Genomic DNA, 14,874 nt, shown 5'->3' with positions numbered 1-14,874 from the left:
AATCTAGTTAATAAACTGGTAGATTTCCCGAGACTATGAGTTGACTCTTCGTAAGATTTTAAAAATATTTTTAAAATTATATCTAATAAAACATCAATGAATAGTATTTCTGCAACTTCAGGGACACAGAAAAATTGAGTATATAAAAATTACTTACAAACACTCTCAATATATATATAGTTCAAGAACAATTTCTGAAATGTTATTAGGGGCCAGCCAGGCTACTATGACTCAAAGTGACCCTAAGAATAAAAGACCTCAGCCTTGTTGTAGACTATCTGGTCTTCACTATCTCATCATGCTTGATATCATTATTTTAATCACTGTGTTAATTCATCTTGGGGGAAATATCCTTCTCTTTTCTAACTTTCCCCCTTATGAAGTCTTTATCCATGCACTGACCCCTGATGGCAATGTGTCCAAAGTATGTGAGATGAAGTTACAACTTCCTGACCCTAAAAAACTCCCTGATTGCACTTATTCATAGACAAGTTTATTTGCTATTTTAGCAATTTACAATGTTTTCAATAATATTTTCCAATAAATGTGTCATCAGGATTGATTGGAGGAAGTCTTATGGACAGTCTGTGGTTATGCAGATGACACAATGATGCTTGCTGAAACTGAGGGGACCCTGAAGCACTTGCTGCAGAAGGTCAAGGACTCCATCCTTCAATATGGATTAAAGCTCCTTATCAAGAAAACCAAGATTCTCACCACTGGGAAGATTGGCAGCATCATGATAAATGGTGAAGAGATTGAGATTGTCAACATAACAACTTCAGGTTTTTTTTGCTCCACAATCAACACTCTTGACACCAGTAGCCAGTAAATTAAAAGACAACTGCATTGAAAAAGTCTGCTGTCAGAGAACTCTCTGAAGTACTGAAAAGCAATGATGTCAGTCTAGAGACTAAAGTGTGCCTGATAGAGGCCATGTTCTATGCAATTACAGAGAGCTGGACTATGACTAGGGATTATAGGAGAATTGATGCCTTCAAGCGGTGTTTCTGAAAAGAGTATTGAGTACACCCTGGTCTGCTAAGAGAACAAACATATTCTTCCTAGAGAAGGTGAAACCAGGCTCTTTCATAATTGATAAATTCAGCAAAGTACCAGGATGTAATATTAACACACACAAATCAGTTAGATTTACCTACAGTGGCAAAGAGAACATAGAAAGTAAATAGGAAAAACAATACCAGTTACAATAGCTAACTACAAGACATGAAACTTATACTTGGATAGGAAGCAGTCCTCTGAATAGAGCATGGAAACACTGTATAGCACAAAATCAGGAAAGGAGGGTGTCTTGTTTCCATATCTTTTTAATCTTTATGAAGAATAGATCTTTTGGAAGGCTAGACTTTATGAGGAAGAATGTGGCATTAGGACAGGAGGAAGACTCATCAATAATTTGCATTATGCAGCTGATAAAATCTTGCTTGCTAAAATTGAGGAGGACCTGAAGCTTATGCTGAAGAAGGTCAAGGACTGTAATCTTCAATATATATAGAAGTTCATCATCAAGAAGACAAAGGTTCTCAGCACTGGGCTAATTAACAGCACCGTGATAGATGGAAAAGAGATAGAGGTTGTTAACAATTTCATTTTCCTCGGCTCCACAACCGACGCTCTTGGCACCAGTGTCAGTAAATCAAAAGACAAGTTTGCATTGGGAAAGTCTTCTATCAGTGATTTCTGTAACGTGCTAAAAAGCAATGATGTCAGTCCAGATACTAGAGTGCACCTGATTCAGGCTATGGTGTTCACAATTTGCTATACATCAGAGAGCTGGACAATGACTAAGTTTGACAGATGCCTTTGAGTTATGGTTTTGGGGAAGAGTTTTGAACATACCATGGACAGCTGAGAGAATGACTAGGTATGTCTTGGAGTGAGTGAAACCAAGTTGTTCCTTATTGGTAAGAATTTTGAAGCTCCATCTCACTTACATTGGCTATGTGGCCAGGAGTGACCAGTCCCTGGAGAATGAAATCATGCTTGGAAGGATGAAAGTACAGCACAAGAGAGGAAGACCCTGGATGAAATAGATTGACACAGTAACTGGGGTAAAGGGGCTAGGGAGGAGAAGACTGGGGTCACTATGAGTCACAGGTGACTTGATGGTAAATAACAACAACCACTACTACAGTATGTTCCAACCATTGTTAATTATTCTTCAGCAAGATTGTACTTGCAAAGATGCAAATACTTTTGATGTATACTTTTCACAATCTCTTGGAACATCTGTCTTTGGAATGGTAACAAATAAGAATCTTTCCACTTAAACCAGCAGTTACCCTCCAAATTTCCTGGCATAGACTAGTGAGCAGGCCCAGGTTTGTTTAGATTCAACATGTCAATTAGCATTCTATATATTCCTAGTGTCTTATTTTTTTTCCAGAGTCTGCAGAGCATCTTGAACTTCTTCATTTGTTTCATGTGATACTTCCCGAAATATTTCATGTTGGCCAATTATTTTTGATACAGCAATTCTGTGTACTCCTCCCAACTGCTTTTGAAGCTTCCTGAGTTATTCGATATTTTGACCATAGCATCCCAAAGTTGCAACATGGGGCTTGAATTTGTCTTTCGGTCCTTTAAGCTTGAAAAAATATTAATAGTGTTCATAGATATTTATTCTCTGAGTCTGTTTTTGTACAATTTCTAATAATACTTTTCTTTGCATCCTAAAGCTTCCAGTCTAAATTTTCTGTTCAGCTCTTTTACTTTAGCATCTCTTCCCTTTATTTTGGATGCCCAATGCTCTAATGCAATTTTTATAGTTTTTTTTCTGACAATCATTTTGATTTTTTTCCTTTTCTTTGTAATGACATTTTGTTTTCTTCATGGATAATGCACCTGATTTTATCCTATAGCTTCTCTGGTCTTTGATCATTGCTCTGAGTCAAATACGACACACAAATATAAAAACATATCCAAGACCTCTTCTTGCAGTGTGATGACAGATCTCAGTTGAGACCTATGAAAGGAGTTATGCAACATTATATTTACAATACTGATTGTTTCACAGTTTGTTGTTAGAAGCACAACATCTATCAGTTCCTTACATTAGGAATTTAATTCTATGCTATGATAGCTTAGTTGTAAAGAGCAGATCTGCCAACCAGAAGGTACAGGATTTAAGTTAATCAGCTGCTCTGTGGAAAGAAGATAGGCAATTTCCAACCCTCTAGTGGGACACCTATTCTGATTTGATAGTACATAACAACAATTACTTTATTGTCGGAGAATATTGGCAAGGAGAAGGAGGCCTCTGGCAGGGCCAGAATTCCTAGCTCTGGATTAGTGCAAGCCTGTCTGACCCACTAACTCTTAATATGTGATACAGAAAGCTCTTCTGTGTTTCGGCTGTTCTGCCTTAAGAAAACTTGCCAACTGGGAAGATGGTTGCCACATCTGTTGAGCTGAGAGTGGTCTGCACTGAGCTGAGGTTCTCCTGTCCAATCCACATACTCCACATCTAAAAATCCACCCTCTTCTGTATTCCTCTTTACTCGTCTGTATATAAGCACACTGTAACCCCCAATAAAGTTGAATCGGCTCTCTAAGCGATTCCAGAGTTGTGTGTCTCCTTAGTGCTTATCCCGTGCAGGGTGTCACTATTCCTCACGGGCAAAGTGATTACAACAATTTATAGCTTGATTGATATATAGATATAGATATAGATATATGAGATAGAGATAGAGATAGAGTTAGATATATAGATATATAGATGATAGATAGATAGATAGATAGATAGATAGATAGATAGATATAGGTATATATATGTCTATATCTATATATGTCTATATGTCTATATATCTATATATTTACTTGTTTATTGCTTGCTCTTATTAACATAGTCTACAATTAGCCTCTCATTAGACTGACAGACAGTCGAATGTACTGGTGTAACTTGTGGGTTGTTGTGATACTGGAAGCTATGCACCAGTTTGTCAAATATAAGGAAAGTTACCCATGGTGGACAGGTTGTGGCAGAGCTCTTAGATTAAAATAGACTATAAATCAGGATTATCTTTTAACTTCTGAAATATCAGGTCTTAAAAATCTTATGAACAACAGAGAATCTATAATATTTGAGGTAAAGCTCAGCTCTGGTGACCTAATGGCAAGAAGCTGTGCTGCAATCCCAAAGGAATGTAGATTGAATCCCACCAGCTGATTTATGGGTTAAAGATGGGTAATCTCCTCCCATGAGATTAACTGCCTCTGAAAACCTACCTTAGGGTCAACTCTGGACCAGTTCCAATTAGACGGTACACAACAACAAAAGCTCAGATGTAAAGTCACTCAAAAATGAAGGGGAAAAGTTGCAAACAACCATTAATAACTGGAAATGAAATGTATGAAGTATGAATGTTGGAAAGCTGAAAGTTGTCAAAAAAGAAATGCAACAAACAAACAAAACAAACAAAAAACCCTCCAAAACCCAACTTTGTTGCATTAGTGAACTGCCATTGACTGGCATTGAACACTTTGGATCAGACAATTATATAGACTACTTGAGAGAGTTATTTTGGCTTAGTGGAGAGAAAGTTATGCTACCAAGCCCAAGGTCGGTGATTTTAATCAGTGGCTCTCAGGCCTGGTTTGAATTGGCTTTTACCAAACATTCTTCTAAGTGGTATAGCACTGGTCTGTGCATTGCTGTACAGAGGTAACTCGTGGTTGCTGTGATGCTCAACACTGGGACACCGATGTGCCAAATGCCATAATGGTTACCACCAGTGGACAGTGTTTGGTGGAGGTTCTCATTTAAAATAAGCTTGGCAGCAGGAGTGGCATCCACTTCCAAAATGGCTTGCCTCTGGAAACGCTATGGACAGTGCTCAGGTCTTTCATTCACAGGGTCACTAAGAGTCATCTACAACTTGATGGCACTTAACAATAACAACAACAACAACAATGCAGGGATTGAAAAATTGAGGAAAAATGGTACTGCATTCATAATTAAAAGAACAATTTCATGGTTTTTCCTAAAGTACAGTGTTATGACTGACAGGATCCATATGCACACAATGAAGACCTGTTATCCAAATATGGTTATTGTTGCTGTTGATTTCCGTCAAGTCGAGCACTACTCATCGCAACCCTATGAACAAAAGACCTGATGCTCCTCTACAACTATCAACGTTTATCAATGTTCATATGAAAACTCAAATAGATGCTCCAAAAGCTAAAGACAAAGAGGGGGAAATTGAGGATTTCGAGCAAGTTTTGCAGTGTAAAAATTGATCAAACAAGCAATCGAGATGCATTAATAATTATTAGTGACTGAAATGCAAAAGTAGAAAACATGAGGAAAGGCCCAGTTGTCAGAAATTTCAGACTTGGTGACAAAAATGAGGCTGGTGATTGGAAAACAAAATTTTGTACTATCAATTATTTATATATTGCAAATACCTTTTGTAAATATGTTGTTGTTATGTTCCATCAAGTAGAGTATCACTTACAGCAACCATATGAACAGCCAATCTGAACCCTTCCCAATCCTGTGCAGTCCTCATTAGCTTTGACACATTCAAGCCCATACTGAAGTCATCATATCAATCCATGTTGTTGAAGGTCTTCTCCTTCAATTTCTCTCCATCTTTCCAAGCGTGATATTCAATTACAAGGAATAGCCTTTTCTACTTACATGTCCATATTATAAAAGACAAGGCTTTTCCATGTTTGCCTCCAAGAAGCAATCTGGCTTCACTTTTCAAAGACCTATCTGTTTGTTCTTTTGACAATCCGTGGAATATTCAATACCCTTCTCCAACACCTCAACTCAAAGAATAAATTCTTCTCCTTTGATCCTTATTCATTGTCCAGCTCTCTGATATATAGTAAATGATTGAGAAGATCATGCCCTGAATCAGGTATACCTTAGTCTTTAAACTGACATCATGGCTCTTCAGCACTCTTGAGAGATCCCTAATAGCCGATTTGCCCAATGCAGTAAGTCTCTTGATTTCTTGTTGACAGGTAAAAAGCTTGTTGATTGCTGATCCAAGCAAGATGAACTAATTGATAGGTTCACTCCTTTCTCTATCTGTCATAATGTTGACTGTTGGTCTTGTTGTAAGGGTCTTTGTTTTCTTGATGTTGAGATGTAATCTATACTGAAGGCTAACGTCTTTGGTCTTCAGTATCAAGCAATTCATGTCCTTCTCACATTCAGCGAGCAAAGTTGTGTCATCTGCATAATGGAAGTTGTTGATGCCACATTCTTCTTTTTAAAGTTAGGCTTGACAAAATTATTTGCTTAGTGTTCAGTTTGAATAGTTATGGAGAAAGGACATAATAGCGTTGACACACACTCTTCCTGATTTTAAAGCACTTGGTGTTCTCTTACATGGTTCAAACAACAGTTTCTTGGTCAAGGCATATATTTTGTATTAGCACAATCAAGTCTTTTCAATATTAATAATAATGTGTTGTGATCCACACAAAACTTTTGCATAATCAATAAAACACAAATATACATTCTTTTGGTATTATTTGCTTTTAGCCAGGATCCATCTCATATAAGCAATGATATCCTTAGTGTCACTGTTTTTTCTAAGGCCAACTTGAGCTCCTGGTAGTACCATGTTAATGTGCTACTCTAGGTATTTTTGTCCGATCATTAGCAATATTTTGTTTGCATGATATACTAATGGTATTGTTCAATAATTTCCACATTCTATTGGGTCACCTTCCTTGGGAATGGAACAAATATGGATTATTCCCAGTCAATTATCCAGCACAAATTTTCTGGGAAAAAAAATTTGAGTATATCCAGGGCGGCATCTGTTAGTTGAAACATGTGATTGGTATTCCGTGAACTCCTGGGAACTTATTTTTTGCTAATCCCTTCAGTGGAACTTAAACTTCATCCTTCATTATCATTGGTTGTTGTTAACATGCTTGCCGAAAATTTACAGTGTCAACTAAACTCTTTTGTACAGTAATTCTGTGTATTCCTTCTGTCATTTTTTAAATGCTTTCTGGATCATTCAAGATTGTGCTCATTGCATCTTTCAGTATTTGAACTTGAGCCTTGAATAGGAATCAGACTGACTGCATTTGCTGCAAGTATCATTTGAGAAGCTCAATATCAGCCATCAAGACCAGACCAGGTGCTGACTGTGGAACAGCCTGTCAATTAGTCATGTACACATTCTAATTGGAGTTGAATAAAATGGAAACAAGTCCATAACAACTAAAACATTATCTTAAACTTATATCATCTGACTTTAAAAACCATCTCAAGTGTAGATTTGGGACACTGAACACTAAAAATTGCAGACCAGATAAATTGTGAGGTGACATCAGTGTTATCATCTGTGAAGAAAGCAAAAGATCGGTGAAGGAGAGGAAGACCTTCCACAAGATGGATTGACCCAGTGACTACCACCATGGGATTAAGAATGACAGAGACCAAGAGAAAGGTATGTGGTTTTTGTTGTTTACAATCAAGTTGAAACTGACCCATCATTGCCCCTCCAATTGAATGGGAGAAGTTTTTCCATCCTTCTACCATGGAGCTTGCTGAAACTTAGGAGGACCTGAAGTGCTTGCTGCAGAGGGTCAAGGACTGCAGCCTTCAATATGGACTGAGGCTCAGTGTCAAGAAGACAAAGATTCTCACCACTGGACCAATTGGCAGCATCAGGATGGATGGTGAAGAGATTGAGATTCTTCACAGCTTTAGTCTGCTTGGCTCCACAATCAACACTCTTGGCACCAGCAGCCAGGAAATTAAAAGATGTATTGCGATGGGAAAGTCTGCTGTTAGGGACCTCTCTAAAGTACTGAATAGCAACAGTGTCTCTCTGGAGACTAAGGTGTGCCTGATACAGGCCATGGTCTTTGCAATCACTTGTTATACATCAGGAAGTTGGACAATGACTAGGGAAGATAGAAGGAGAATTGATGCCTTTGAGCTTGGTGTTAGAGAAGAGTATTGAAGGTATCATGGACTGCTAAGAAAACAAACAGATTCATCCTGGAGAGGGTTAAACTGGGCTGCTCCTTGGAGGCAAGAATGCTGAGGCTTCGTCTGACCTACTTTGGACATGTTGTAAGGAGAGACCGGTCCTTGGAAAAGGACATCATGTTTGGGAGGGTGGAGGGCAGGCTCAGGAGGGCCAGGCCCTCTAGGAAATGGATTGATTCAGTGACTGGTTTAATCAGGATGAGTGTGTCAGAGACAATGAGAGTGGCACAGGACAGAACAGAGTTTAGGGCTGTTGTACACAGGGTCGCTATGAGTCTCAAGTGACTCGACAGCACACATAACAACAACCATGGAACAGCTAGTGGATTTGGACCATGTACTTTTGGGATTGCAGCACAGCTCCTTACCACTAGGCCACCATATAGATTAGGATAAATTTCAGATCTGTTGTTCTTAGGGCCTCTATGATCCATAGTCAACACACTAGTACCTAACAACAACTGCTGCTACTACTAATAGCTCTCAAATCAGAACCAACTCATAGTTAAATATCTGTGCATGTTCAACACAGTAATTTTTAGGTATGTTTCAATTTATTTTTATTTTCGTATGTTGACATAACTGGAACATTATTTAAGCTTAAACATGCTCCCTAACTGAGCCTTTTCTTAGTGGCCTGTCTCAGAAATATTAGATTTGTGTGATACAAGCCATTGATCTTGATAAATTTTCAAGTACCATTTTCAATGTGTCTCAGACTCATATGCCAAATTATGTGTCACAGTTTGTGTCCCCTACTAAAAATTCTAACTATCAAGTCGTATCATCTTTGTATTTATATGTTCACGTGACCTCTCAGGATTCATGCCAGAAAAACTCTTCTGGAACATCTGAATCGGGTACTGTAAAGGAGCATTATAATCTTTCTCTTCATTTTAGTAGTTTCAGTAATTTTCTTGTTTAATGGTGCTGAAATCTACCTCAAGATTTCAAATCCAGTGACCAGGAAAGGAAATGGGAGCAGATATGGAGGAAGTATGTCATTGACATTTACTTTATTTGAGGTCACTTAATCATTAAAGAAGAAAAAAGGAAGAAAGAAAGAAAGGAAAATTTCTTTTGCAGACGAAGCGTATGGGACAGTCTGGAGTTAAGGCCTCAGCCCAGCATTTTAAATTTCCATTGACTTCCTAACAGAAACAGGAGTGACTTTCTTCCGTTAGGATTTACAGACTCTGAAACCTAAAAGATGTTTCCAATGAGAAGAAATCAACGTGATGATGTTAAGTTTGGTTTGAGTTTTTAGTTACCTCAATCTCAAATTTCAGTATTCTACTTTTCCTTTTCATGTTCTTACTTTAACACACCTTTTATATTCAGCCCTTCTGAAGTCCACCAGTCCAGTAAAACTTTGTAGCTATAGAAACTGAAGGAGTTAAACTATACATCAAAATTACTGGAAGTAAATGGATTTAGTTTTTATTTGGAAGTTGCCTCACTCTAACAATCAGTCTGACATTCATTTTGGCTTATCTCTAGCTGTAGGTGATAAGTGCCTTTTAATGGTACCAGAGAGACCCTTGTGACACTTAGGTTTGACTTTAAGTAACTCATATGCATGTGTCATTTTCTTTTTAAAAATGCAACACTGGCACTTAGAAAAACCTATCAATTTCCACAGACTTTATAGTAACTATTTTTTTATAACCCTGAAAATGAAGGGATCAAGTATAAATTTTTTAGTGTATTTCCTTCCACCTATATTTCATACAAGTTCCACAGGTGACAATTACACTTCTTGGTAAAATAGTATTATCAATATCCTTCCAATTAACAGTGCTGTAGTCATCTTTGTTGTGTAACTAAGAAATTATAGGTCATCACAAAAATTCCAAAATTAGAATTTGATTCTGAGGATCATCTATGGCAGGCATCAAGATTACAGATCAGATTCCTGAAGACTACAGCTTGAAGAAGTGATTATTGTGAAAATTATTTATTGAAAAAGTAATCTCTGAAAAAAATAACAACAAAATAATCTGGTGGAAGCAGTTGAAGCATGGGATCAAAGCTAACTAAAGAATAAACTGATTAGTTTTGGAAGAAATGAAGACAGCTTGCACGTGGAGTTGAGAGTGGTATAACTTTATCTTACATATTTTGGGTATACTTAAGTGGACTGATACCGCAGGGAGAAAAAAAACCACAAAACCTGTAATGCTTGGTAAAATGAAGATTTATTAAAAAAGAAGAACCTTTATGAGATGGATTTACATAGAGGTTGCAATGTTGGTTTAAGCACAGTAGAGATATGAGAATGGTACAGGATAAGACAATATGTTGTTTTGTTATACATAAGATCACTACGAATTATAGTCAAATAGATGGTACTTAATAACAACAATGTGCATGTTTCGGCAGCACATATACTAAAATTGGAACATAGAGAGGATTCCCATGGCTCCTGTGCAGGAATGACATGCAAATTCGTGAAGCATTCTAGATTATTATTGTTTTTTATTTAAGCCTCTTGTTTAGAATCAACAAGACCTTGGAGAGGGCCTTTTTATTTAAAAGTCAATTTTTAGTATATTTTGAAGGAACATTCTTCTAATTGGTACAGCACTCTTCTGACAATTTTCTGTATTGAAAATGGAAGGTTGCTGTGATGCTGAACCTTGTGTGATTTGGGTGTCAAATGCCAGAATGGTTACTCATGGTGGACAGTGTATAGTGGAGCTCCCAGTTTAAGATAAGTTTTGAAGCAGAAGTGGCATCCACTTACTAGACAACATGCTTTTGGAAACTCTATGAACTTTGAGATACTAAGATAGCTATCAAAAACTTTAGGACATTTGTTCATAGGGTCATTATGAGTCATGCTTGACCTGACGGCAATAAAAAATAACAACAACAATAATAACATCAAAATTTCTTAAAATATTTTTTTCTGTTCTAACATTTTAAAAAATTTCACTTACTCTAAGGTCCAAATCTTATTCTTTTATATAGTTATGATAAAATTTTGTCTATTCACACACATATATGTGTTTATTCCCTGACATTCTTCATAAAATACAAATACTCTATTCTATTCTCAAAGGAATTAATCTTGTTTAGTTTTGGCTTGATTATTCTGTCATTTAGAAAAAACTCCTGTCACTCAGATGTTAATAATTTCTTTCACTTTCCTGTCTTCTTAAATTATACTGTAAAAGTTGTCATCCTTTCCTGTCATTTATATCTTATCATATTTTTCTTTAAAGGCATCCAGGGACTCCTCTATGCCGTATACATCATTTTAAAGTCAAATCTTGGTATTTGTATAAATATGATATATTTTGACAGAAGCTTTCATCCAATAGTTCAAAAATGCTTGAATTTAGCAGAGATACACATTATAAGACAGTTTATTTTGAAGACTTGTCTGAATCCATTAGAAAATGTATCAATAAATGTTTATTGAACACCATCTTTACATCTTTTTGAGAACAAGAGTCTCTACTCTCAAAATAGTATTATGACTAAAACTAAATGATAAATAACAAAAGATCATACATGTCTTCTGGGGTGATTTTTATTTTGAATGTTGTGTGCAATGATAATTGTGTTACTTTCAAAAATGCACATAAGGCTTCTCCTTGAAATAGTTAACATTTTTTTGTAATATCAATTGTATGTAAAAAATACAGATTGAGTGGATGGCATTTGTGACCATCCTTCTAATTATTAAGTTAAAAGGAAGAGTTATGGGAGGGAAAATGACATTTCTTGAGGACCAACGGTGTACTTGTTTTTAAAATAGAAATGCTATATATGGAGCCGAGGACTGCATTTGTCATTCGAAACATGTCAACTGAAATCCAATCAATTCCCAGGGCCTTATTTTTTGCCAATGCTTCGAGTGCAGCTGAAACTTTCCCCTTCATTACCATTGGCTCTTTATATTTCAGTGTCACCCAGTTCTTTTGATACAGTGATTATGTGTATCCTTTTCATTTTCATTTGACGCGTCCTGGTTCCTTCAAGGTTTTGCTGTAGCATCTCTAAGTATTTCCAATCAAGGTTTGGCTTTGTTTTTTTAGTTCTTGTGGCTTGAGAAACACTGAACAATTTTTCTTTTTATTCTCCAGTTCAAGATTTCTCTGCAAATGCCTTAATAATATTTTGCTTTGTCTTCTCAAGCTGCCTTTTGAAACTTCTGCTCAGCATTGAATTTCTTCAACACAAAACATTCTATTGTACCTCAGCATTTTCTTCCCTTTGTTTTGGTTTATCGATGATCTAGTGTAATTTCTAAGGTCTTTTCTGACTTCTGTTTTTGGGTGTTTTTCCCCTTTCTCTTTCGTCTTTTCAGAAATCTTTTCTCTCTTCACTGATGATTTTCTTAGATCACCAGTTTTCAAAGTTTCAAACCTACTATTAAGAAGATTTTTAAGTTCATGTGGGATAAACTAAAGATCACATTTCGGTTATGGTTTTATTCTTGTTGTTGTGATATGAGGTCAAAACAAGTGCCATCTATAGGGATACTATGAATAATAGATCTACACTCTTTCCCGTCCAGTGCCATTCCCACTCTTCTTGACACACTGGCGCCCATTGCAGCAGTCACTGTATCAAACCACCTGGCTGAGGGTCTTCCTTCTGCTGTTCCAAGAGATATCATTTTTTCTCTTCAAGGCATAGTCTCTAATAGCAACACAGTCCAAATATGTCAAGCAAAGCTTAATCTAACATCTTTGCCTCCAAGAAGCACACACTGGATGCACTTTCACCAAGGCATATTTGTTTGTTATTTTGGCAGTCCATGGAATATTTTGTAGTCTTCAACACAACAGATAAAAGACATCAATTCTCCTGTCATCCTTATTCATTGTGCACTTCTCAGATGCCTAGCAAGTGATCAGAAAGACTATAGTCTGAATTAGCATCTTGGTCCTCAAACTAACATCATTGCTCCTCAATAAATTAGAGAAATCCCTGACTGCAGATTTTCCCAATGCAATATGTATCCTAACTTGCTGGCTGCTTATATTGAAGGTTTTGATTGTGGATCCAAGCAAGATGAAATTGTTGACAGTTTCAGTCTTTTCTCTATCTATAGTTATGTTGTCTGTTGGTCCAGTTGATGGAAACTTTTGTTTTTCTGGATCTTCAGATGCAAAGAGGATTTGTTTTCATTTTCTTCAATCTCATTTTGAGCTTGCACATGAATAATTGATGGTCTATCCACAGTCATCATCTGTCTGGCTGAGTTTTTACTTCTAATATTGAACGTCCCTAACAATTCTTTCCACAGTGTAGTAAACCTGATTCATATGTAGTCTATTTGATGAGGTTCATGTGCTAAGTTGTTGTTTGTGTTTTTAGGGGTTTTTTTTTGTTGGTTTTGCTGTTGTTGGTTGGGTTTTTGTTTTGTTTGTTTTTTGTAAAACATATTTGCCATGAACAAAATCATTGAATGTATAAAATTTTATCATTTTATTTCTAGCCTTATTTCTGTGTCCAAGTGAGTGTTTCAGTTTCCCATTTTTGCATTCTAGTCACCAATTTTCATTAACATTATCTTGATTGCATGTTTAGTCAATTTCAGACTGCAAAATTTTATAAAAGTTTTCAATTTCTCCCTCTTTTTGTTCATATATTCTAATTATAGTTGTATTAACAGGTCTTCCTTGAATGCATATTGTTAAGATACTAACACAATATTTTACTTCAGGCCAGAACTTGGAATTATCTTTGTAAGTATGACAAAAAAATCATTCTTCTTCTGTTTTTCAGGTGTAGCACTGGATGTGTTCACCAGTCTGTGCCAAGAAATGTGAAGAATGAAGGACAGTTGCTTGGCTGACCGACTAGAAATTATCTATATTTGTTTCCATTCCCAAGGAAGGTGATAATATCTAATGTGGAATGTTCTAATATTGAACAATATTATTAATATTACATGCAAGCAAGGGAGCTCTGGTAGCCTAGTGGCGAGACACTGCACAGCAATCCTAGAGGTACATGGTTCAAATCCACCAGGTGCTCTGCAGGAGAAGGAGGGGACAATCTCCTCCTGTACCAGTCAGATCTGATGTGATGGTACACGTAAAAATAATACAATAAAAATGTAAAAAAATTCTAAAAAATATTATATGCAAGCAAAGCCTTGCTGAAGACAATTCAAAAAAAGCTAGAACAGTACATATATAGACATAAAACTGCCTGGTGTCTGCTGTGGGTCAGTTCTCACTCACTCTATCATAATCTAAAACAACCACCGTGTACACCTCTAGAGATTTTAAGGGCCTAGTGGTTAGGAGTTGGGTTGGTACAGGGTTGAAATTCATCAGGCATTCAATAGAAAAAAGTACACACTTTCTCTCAAGCAATGTATTTCCCAAGCCATGTATAGTTTCTGAATGAAATAGCATTTGAGCAAGAGCCTATGGTGATGAAGGAAGAAGTTCAAGCTGCTTTGAAGGAAATAGCAAAAAATAAGGCCCCCGGAACAGATGGTATACCAATTGACATATTTGAGCTAACAGATGCTGCCCTGGATGTGCTCACCAAGTAGTGCCAATAAATCTGGAGAAAAACCATTTGGCTGACTGACTGGAAGAGATCTATATTTGTTCCCCTTCCGAAGAACGGCGACCCAACTGAGTGTGGAAACTACAGAACAATCTCATTGATTTCACATGCAAGCAAGATTCTACTAAAGATTATCCAAAAAACGACTAGAACATCCCATCAGCAGAGAACTGCCAGAAGTCCAGGCTGGGTTTAGAAGAGGTCATGGTACTAGGGATATTGTAGCTGATGTTAGATGAATCTTAGCTGAAAGCAGAGAATACCAGAAGAATGTCTATCTGTGTTTCATTGACTATGCAAAGGCATTTGACTGCATGGATCATAACAAACTGTGGCTG

The sequence above is a fragment of the Elephantulus edwardii genome, unplaced genomic scaffold (assembly GCF_000299155.1).
Source record: "Elephantulus edwardii isolate Elephantulus edwardi_28Jun2011 unplaced genomic scaffold, EleEdw1.0 scaffold00119, whole genome shotgun sequence".
Classification (NCBI taxonomy): domain Eukaryota; kingdom Metazoa; phylum Chordata; class Mammalia; order Macroscelidea; family Macroscelididae; genus Elephantulus; species Elephantulus edwardii.
This window is presented reverse-complemented; position numbering follows the sequence as displayed.